We start from the raw sequence: 8902 nt of genomic DNA on the forward strand, positions 1-8902 counted from the left end.
CTAGTTGGTGGAGCTATTTGTCTGGTTAATTCCGATAACGAACGAGACTCTGGCATTCTCTATTAATAACAATCATAATTTTATAATCATCTAATAATCATTTATTTAATCATTTGCTAGAGAAAACAAATGATTATTAGGGGTTTTTTTCTGGGAAGGTGGGGAACACCTGGTTGCACTCAGGGCTTACTCTGGCTCTGTGTTCAGTGATATCTCCTGGTGGAGCTCAGGGAATCATATGGATATAAAAGGTCAAATCTGATTTGCTGCATGCAAGACAAGTGCCCTACCTGCTGTATTATCTCTCCAACCCTGATTATTTTTATAATTGATAACATTGATAGAATTTCTATTTAATCTCCCAGAATTTATCTTCTGAAATAAACTTGTCCACCATAGCTCTAAATAGAATTTATTTCAATGTACTTCCTTGATAAATTCTAGTTTTCTTTCATTCAATCATTTGGAGTCTCTGGTCACATTTAAATTTAAATGCATACCTTCATGCAAAATGAGACTATAATGGCCCAAGAACAGAATTTCTGTGGATTAGCATAATTAAAGAAATATATCTATTCCTTAAAACTATAAGAACAAGCCATAGTTCTGAAAAAAAATGTTTCTGATCTGGAAAAGTAAAATGAACTTAAGAATAGGAAAGAAAAGAAATGTTGGACTCAGTAGTAGAGTCTTGATCTATCTCATTCCTCCCAGGGATATATTCTCTACTTAAAACCATTCCCTTATTTAGTGACTAGAGCTAGAACTCTCTTTTCAGTTTTTAACGAAAGTGAGGAAATTCATTAAGAATATGTCATGTTGAAATTTAAAGGCTTGGAGAAAAGGGCAATTGGAAGGAAAGCGTATCTTGATCACTACCACCCAGGAACAGAATTTAAAGATCAACTAAAATAATTCATATAAATTAACACAAATTCAAATAAAATCAAAGAAATCAAATAATTCTTTCTTAATTTGTTTTTTGGGTCACACTTGGCAGGCACTCGAACTCAATCCAGGGTCTGCTGCATTGTAGACAAGTATATTAACACCTGCATTATCTCTCCAGGTCGAATAATCCATTTAGGGACAGATAAATGGTAGCAACACTTTCATGTAAGAAGGAAACACAATGTAGAGGAACTAGAGAATGTATGAAAGCACTAGCTTTGACTGTCTTTTCTACAGCTTGTGTCCAAGTGCTAGCATGAACCCAGTTCTAGTAAATAATCAGTACTTGCAAAGTTGTTTTTGCAAAGAACCATGGTCAAAACTTAGAATCCTACATTGTTTCTCCTCCTCTTTTAAAATTGTGTCTAGAAGCTTTATACATGACCAGTTTAACCCCCTGTGTGAAACTGTGCTTAACAGTTATGGGTGATTGCTGAAAGCAAATTGTAATGCAAACAATAGAATTCAAAAGATTACAGGTTTTATTACAAAATTTCACAGTACTGTGGGTGTGTGTCTGCGTGTGTGCGTATGTGTGTGTGTAAATAAAAGAACATACTATGTAGATAATTACTTGGGAACTTTGAAAACAGGAAATTTGGGAGTTGTTGAAAGAAAACTGAGTAAATCTCTCAGGAGACAGAGAAAGCTACATTTCATACTATGTCCTCTGGTATCCTGAGAACATTTTAAGATAAACTTCCATATATTTTTTGAGGTAGGCTTGAGTATCTGGTGAATAGCACTTAGTACATCTTCCTATTAGATGACTGATTTCCATCATTTTAATAAAGCTGTCTCTATCTCTACCTTTCAAGGGAGTATTACCTGATATTCATGTTTGAGCATTGGCAAGCATATGAGAATTTGGGTTTCAAATGAAAGACTATACACATTGGTGGGATAGAGGTTTCAAATATAAAGTTAATATAAACTGTCTGAAGTTTATCCAAGAAGTCTTGAACACACTTGCCTGCTCTGTTGAGGAGACTTTATTAAACTATGGAGGCAGCCGAACCTGAGAACAAGGATCTGAGCACAACAAACAGCCTTTAACCTAAGTTCCAACAAAGTTTAAACATTCCTTATCACATTCTGCTTGGCTACATCAATCAACTTTCTCATTAGCTAAGGCAAGCAAGCACAATTACAGTACAGAAGCCAAGTGTGTGTGTGTGTGTGTGTGTGTGTGTGTGTGTGTGTGTTTATATATAGTGGCGGGCTGGAGCGATAGCACAGTGGTACGGCATTTGCCTTGCACGCAGCCAACATGGCCGGACCTGAGTTCGATTCCTCCGCCCCTCTCAGAGAGCCTGGCAAGCTACCGAGAGTATCTCGCCCGCACGGCAGAGCCTGGCAAGCTATCCATGGTGTATTCGATATGCCAAACACAGTAACAACAAAGTCTCCAATGGAGACATTACTGGGCCCGCTTGAGAAAATCGATGAACAACAGGAGGACAATGATATATAGTGCCAACAACACTAAAAGCAGGAGATCTAAACTACAACAACCAAACTGAAAGATGTTCCTGTCAAGGAGATGGGTTGGGGATAGGGGGTAAGGGTGGGGAAGAAACCTGGAGTCATTGGGGAAAGGAAGTTGACACTGTTACTGGGGTTGGTGCTGGAACATTGTACACTTAACTATAAATAACTTTGTAAATCACAGTGCCTTAATAAAAAAAAAATTAGTTAAAAAAAAACAGTAAACTATGTTTAAGTCAAATGTCAAGTCTGATTTTTGAAATGGAATTTCCCATTGCTGTCTGAGATAATTATCAAAATATGCATCTGAACAAAGTAATTGCATTTTAGCCAGTGCCCTATAGTTCAGATCAGGAAGTGGGTTATAACTGATTTTTTTTGTTTTCTATATTGGATTCTCTTTGAAGAAAAAAAATAAATAAACGCTCTCATTTTAAATTTGTAACGAATGATATTTCTCTGACATGGTATCTGCTGAAATCAATGCAGCACCCCGGCTAATTTGGAGTGGAGTTGTTTTGCGACAATTTAGAACATAGCTTGGGAATTAGCTATTCAGCTAGCCTACATTAAAATTAATTTGATAAAGTATACATTAACATCCTTGACACTTCTCTGAGCTTGGATTTTAATACATCAGTGTATGGGGGGTTTGGCCAATAAAATAAAAACCTCCTCTATAAGATAGAGAGAGAAATTCACCATTTCACCCTCCCACACTGCGGACTAAACCCTTCAGCTATCAGCACAGTACATCAAATTTAAGAGTCTTTAAATATTAAATATCAGTGTGTGCACCACGGAATGTAATAAACCCACTTTTCAAATAATGTTTCATTCCCCGACATCAAAATGTGTGAGGAGTTTTCTTTTAAATATACTGTAGAAGTTAATTAAGTTCACTCAAGTTTATTGCACAGATTCACTAAGACTACATTGGGGATATTTATCGCCCACCCAGAATGCAACTCAGTGAAACTTTTGATATGTTGATAAGTGATAAGGATGTCATTTGAGGTTTATTTTTTAATAATAATTTAATTGTCATTGTAAAATGCCTCATAGTTAGGACAGATTAAATTGCCACCGAAACCATTACTAAAATTCATAACCTCTATAAATGTAAAGTGTTTGCTACTGTGTCATAAATAACAGCACTTGTTCCAGGAAAATGAGGTGCCTAAAATAAATTAAGAAAACCAAAACATATAAATGCATTAGATTGCAACAATTTCTGGTTGCTGATGGGAACGCAACTTAGTGGGGAGGTGGATTCTTTTACTTATGATCTCAATAAATCTTGGGTCCTAGATGATTTCTAAGGTGTTTTTTTTAAACCTTATTGGCATATTTGGTTGGTACTGCCCCTCCTGTCTGAGGAGGAATTTGGGAACTTAGAATAATTACACCCCTAGCAAGGTGACCTTTCCCAAGCCTTGTGGCCTTTTGTGAATTGCATGTATCTTGTCTTCATTATAGAATTATAGTTTCAGTTGCTTTGAGGTCAGAGAGACAAGCTTGGTCCTTCCTCACCCCACTCCATTTTGTGGAATTCTTTCCTGATATAATATCTACTAGACTTGTTTGAATACTCTCCTTCCATTGCAAGCATATTTTGTTTCCTAAGTAGGCTGGGACCTCTTCTTTCTGACATCATAAGGTTGTTATATGCTCAGAATCTGGTTTTGTTCAGCAAGGTAAGAACAACTCCAGGTCAGGGTCTTTGCTGTTAATCTTTGTCCACCCTGTATATCCCAGACATACAGTGGATGCATAGTATATCTTAAAAGATAGATATACTATTACATTGTTTTGTTTATTTGGGGAAATATATATATATATATTTCCATGTGATTAAGAATAAAGTATCTGTTATGTGAATGAAATTTTCTGCCCTTCTCTACTTTAATCTTTTTTTTCATGCCAGAATGATAAAAATATGAAAGTAGAGAAGGGTCGAAAATTTCATTCAAGTAATTCATGACAGAATTGGGCTGGAGTGATAGCACAGCGGGTAGGGCATTTGCCTTGCACGTGGCCAACCCGAGCAACCTGAGTTTGATTCCTCCGCCCCTCTTGGAGAGCCTGGCAAGCTAATGAGAGTACCCCGCCTGCATGGCAGAGCCTGGAAGCTACCCGTGGTGTATTCAATATGCCAAACACAGTAACTACAAGTCTCACAATGGAGATGTTACTGGACCCACTCGAGCAAATTGATGAACAATGGAAGGACAGTGCCACACTGCCAGAATCAAAGGTAAGGCTGAATTAGCATTGAGATGGGTTGCTCTTAGGAATAGCTGGAGAAGATGATTGACGAAAAGGATGGGCTGATCTAGTCATGGAACTACATCTATGTTAAAAAAACTGAACTGATAAAGTGCTGACCCAGAGCTCACACAGAACAAGAAACATGGGGATCCCTTGGTATTTTATTATGTTAATTAAAATTTTTAAAAAAATTTAATATATGAATAAGTATGTAGAGTTTAAAAATGATCATGGTAGGCATGATCAGTAGATATTCTTTTTTTTTTTGCCATCATAACAACACTGTCCTCCTGTTCATTGATTTGCTCGAGTGGGCCCAGTAACGTCTCCATTTTGAGACTTGTTGTTACTGTATTTGACATATTGAATACATCATGTGTAGCTTGCCAGACTTTGCCATGCAGACGAGATACTCTTCGTAGCTTGCCGGGCTCTCTGAGAGGGGTGGAGGAATTGAACCTGCCATCATAAATTTTATTCCCGATGTGGAAGACAGATTCCTTTCATCTCAAAATGAATCACCTCCTGTCCTGAAGAGATCTAGGGAGAGTCTCTGCTGCCCAAGGAAAGGAGGGGGGAAGGACTGGCAGTCCCCTGACTGATGAATCTAGTCTCCTGTTCTCAACAGGGAACAGTTGCCCCCCACTATTATTTTTTTCTACCTGTTCATTTCTTTAAAAAAAAAGCCATGACTGAAGCGACACAGCATCCGACTGTCTAGGGGAGGGTCCTGACTGGGCCAGGAAGGCAGAGGGCTGCGGAATCATCACTGTTTCTGCTGCAGGGCCTCCTTTCTTGCTGCATCTTGTAGTACTCTGTGTCAACTGCATCTGCTGGCAACTGAACACACCAGACCACGAAACCCCGGATGAAGCAGTTCTTCACTGACAACATGTGGGGGTATTTCTCAGGGTCGGTGACACCGATATCCGTTAGTTTGATGTTGAGATAGATATTGATCCACAGAATGGAGTGTTCCACAGTTGCTCAGGTCATTCTTGAGTTCACCACCACGTCTTTGCCCACAAGGGACTTGAAAAAGGAGTAGAAGAGCATGGTGTTTAAGCGGGAGTGCTGGCCAGGCCCGTCAGAACTGGGCCAGGGTCCGCGCACCAGACCTCAGTAGATATTCTTGATATTCCATCTGATAAAGAAATGTTACCTGGGCAGACTTCTCTTGAGAGTACACCAGTGTTTTATAGAGTAGAGAAGAAGCAGTATTGGGTTCAGTGCCTAAAGTTTGTATGTTAGTCCTGATTTAGTCTCTTTCTCTGTAATCTTGAGTAGATAATGTCTCCCTGGACCTCCCTGGACCTTTACAAGTCAAGTGAAGAGTATTGTCTTCTAATCAGTTTCCTTCATCTCTCATAAACCCTCCTTCTTCTTTATAAGATCATAGGGCTATAAGGGATCGGGAACATGTTTCACTTCAGGAATCTACAAAGTTATCATTATACTTCAGGAAATTGGAATCTGAGGTTATCCAAGTTGGAAGGCAGAGATGAGCTAGTATTTCTACTTCCTCATAGCTGAGTTCTCGTTATTCTTTAGAAGTCCTAGTCAAACTAAAGAATGATTATGAAACTGACAGACACTTGGGGTTAAAGAAAACCGAGTAAGGATGAGAAAATTCAGCTTCCTGGCCTTTCCCTTCTATCATGATTATAGCACAGATCCTCCAAGTCAGGCCTCCCCACTGTGTTTAACAACCCAGTAGGAAACAGTTTGGAAGAGTCTTCACAGTTCCTCTCGCAGACATGAGACATGAAATAAAACAAAAGATCCTTTATTAGTGGGTTGATAACCTAGGGACAGTAACCAGGAAAACATAATAAAGTTATGAAAGTTCTTTCCTCCTTAATAGAGTTTTGTGTTAGTATTGTAAATTAATGTAAATGTCACTTTAAAAGAGAATACAGAATAAAATCCTAATAAAGTTAGATTGCACCGCAGGGGAGGTGAGTAAATTGAGAGAATATCTGATTAGATTTCAAATACTGCTTTTTAATTTGTGGGCCCTTTCTTCTCCCAGTTTATTAGATGTGTTGGTTTAGAATGAATTTCCTGAACTGAAAAGGACTGCATTTCACATCTAATTCCATATTAATCAGTAGATCACAGCACTAGAGTCTAACGTTTGTCTAGGTTGTGCTTTCAAAGACATTTTGAATTATTGCTCAATCCTTTGAGAATGTGAAGTGAAAGATTGGCCAACAAATGACCAACAAAGAATCATTTGTTGTGGATTGGGTTAGGTCACGTAACACATTGAAAACTAGTAGATATCTGATATTTGTGCCAAGTGCTGGTTCTACTTCTAGATGGCGAAAACTGACCCTCATTCACATACCTGATCATGCCTACATACAATATGGCTATTATATATATATTAGAGAGTTTTATATATATGTATATATATAAACTCTGTTTATATATATAAACAATCTGTCAGCAATAGCATTTTTTCTGGAACTTTCAAAATAGCATAGACTATAGACTTATACTTGAGACTTTGCAAAACCTTCAGTTACATCTCATTAGGATCTTTCCCAAGCCAGAAAACTTGAGAAACAGCCCTCTTTGTGATTATTAAGATATATACCTGGTAGCAGAGCCAAAATATTAGCAGTTTAATTCCTGGCTATAGCACTCACAAATCTTTTTGATGGTGCTACTCAATAGAGATTGTAATTTTTTACCAGTTGTGCTCACACAGTTGAGCTGGAGCGATAGCACAGCAGTAGGGCATTTGCCTTACACTTGGCCGGCTGGCCGGCATACCAGGTTCAATTCTTCTACCCCTCTTGGAGAGCCTTGCAAACTACCAGTGACGTATTCGATATGCCAAACACAGTAACAACAAGTCTCACAATGGAGACATTACTGAGCCCACTTGAGCAAATCGATGAACAACAGGACAGTGCTACAGTGCTACAGTGTGCTCACATGGGCTTGTCTGTGGCACATCCAGAAATCACTTTCATAATTAGAGACCATAAGTCAGAACTTCCAGGCAAAACAATAGAGCTGTTGGGCCTATGCTCAGAACATATATCGACACTGGGGACTAAATTTGAGAGCTTGCACTTGTAAAACACACTCTATGCCACAGAGGTACACCCCAGGCACCTCTCTGCTATTATTACTATTGCCTTCTAAAATGAAAATGTTTTAAATTTTCATCACCTCTAGATATACTTTTGGAATTCAGTGTTCAGACCACAGTGCCTAGTACAGAGTTGGCACTCTCATCCTTTTAAGACAGCATGAATGAATGAATCAATACATCAATTGAAGGCTAATTGAAGCATTAAACACTTTCAAGAAATGTTTCCACTATCCATCCATTCTTTAAGGGGCAGGATTGAAGCAACCTTGCTGGAAACCCTTTGTTCAAACTGACTTCTTTTATCTCAATTACTTTCCTCAGGATCCCACAATCCTCTATTATTTTTCAGTTTAGTTTTGAACTTACCTGGAGCCATATTTTACCTTGGAGATCTTTTTCATTAACACAACACATCGATCCTAAGGACAGACAAGGTCTCTTTCTTGGCTGTGATTCCTTTTCTAAAGAAGAATTTGTTTGTTTGTGTTTTAAAGTAATTGAAGCCATCTAAAATACATTTCTGGTGGGACAACATGGTTCTGGAAAATAGTACAGGAATAGTCAGTGTAAATAGAGTAAGGAGAAGTTGCTAGAACTCAAAACTCTGTCTTGGAGGTCAGGGAAGGATTTAGGGAGGGAGGAAATGAGAGCTAAACTGAGATCTGAAGAATAAATAGGAGTTAGCAAGAAAGAAAAGGATAAGGGGAAGTGTTGCAGACAGAAGGAACAGCAGGTGAAAAAAGCTAGGATGTGAGAAAAAAACAAGCTACATTTGGGAAACAGAAAGGTGTTTTGTATGGCTGAAGGAGAGCATGTGAGGGAGGAAGTGAGAAAGAGATGGCTGGAGCTCTAAGCTCTAAGAACACATCAGACAGAATTGCTTGCTCTGCCTGGGTCTATTTGCAGGTGATGTGGTAGGGGACGGTGACGGGGACTTGGGGAGCTGGAGTGTTTCAAGCAGTATAAGATTAGAACAGACTGACATGTTAAAGCAAGTTGGCAGATCTGCAGAAAAGAGAAAAGGTTAGGGCAAGATAAAACTCAAGGAGCCTAATTAGGAACTTGCTCTAGTCATCGAAGAAA

At 38.6% G+C, this 8902-nt stretch overlaps 1 pseudogene; it reads right to left on the reverse strand.

Moving 5' to 3' along the window:
- Nucleotides 1–5476: 5476 nt before the first annotated feature.
- Nucleotides 5477–5766, reverse strand: LOC130045841 (U6 snRNA-associated Sm-like protein LSm2; annotated as a pseudogene).
- Between the last annotated feature and the right edge of the window lie 3136 nt (nt 5767–8902).

The sequence above is a fragment of the Sorex fumeus genome, unplaced genomic scaffold (assembly GCF_029834395.1).
Source record: "Sorex fumeus unplaced genomic scaffold, SorFum_2.1 ptg000129l, whole genome shotgun sequence".
Lineage (NCBI taxonomy): Eukaryota > Metazoa > Chordata > Mammalia > Eulipotyphla > Soricidae > Sorex > Sorex fumeus.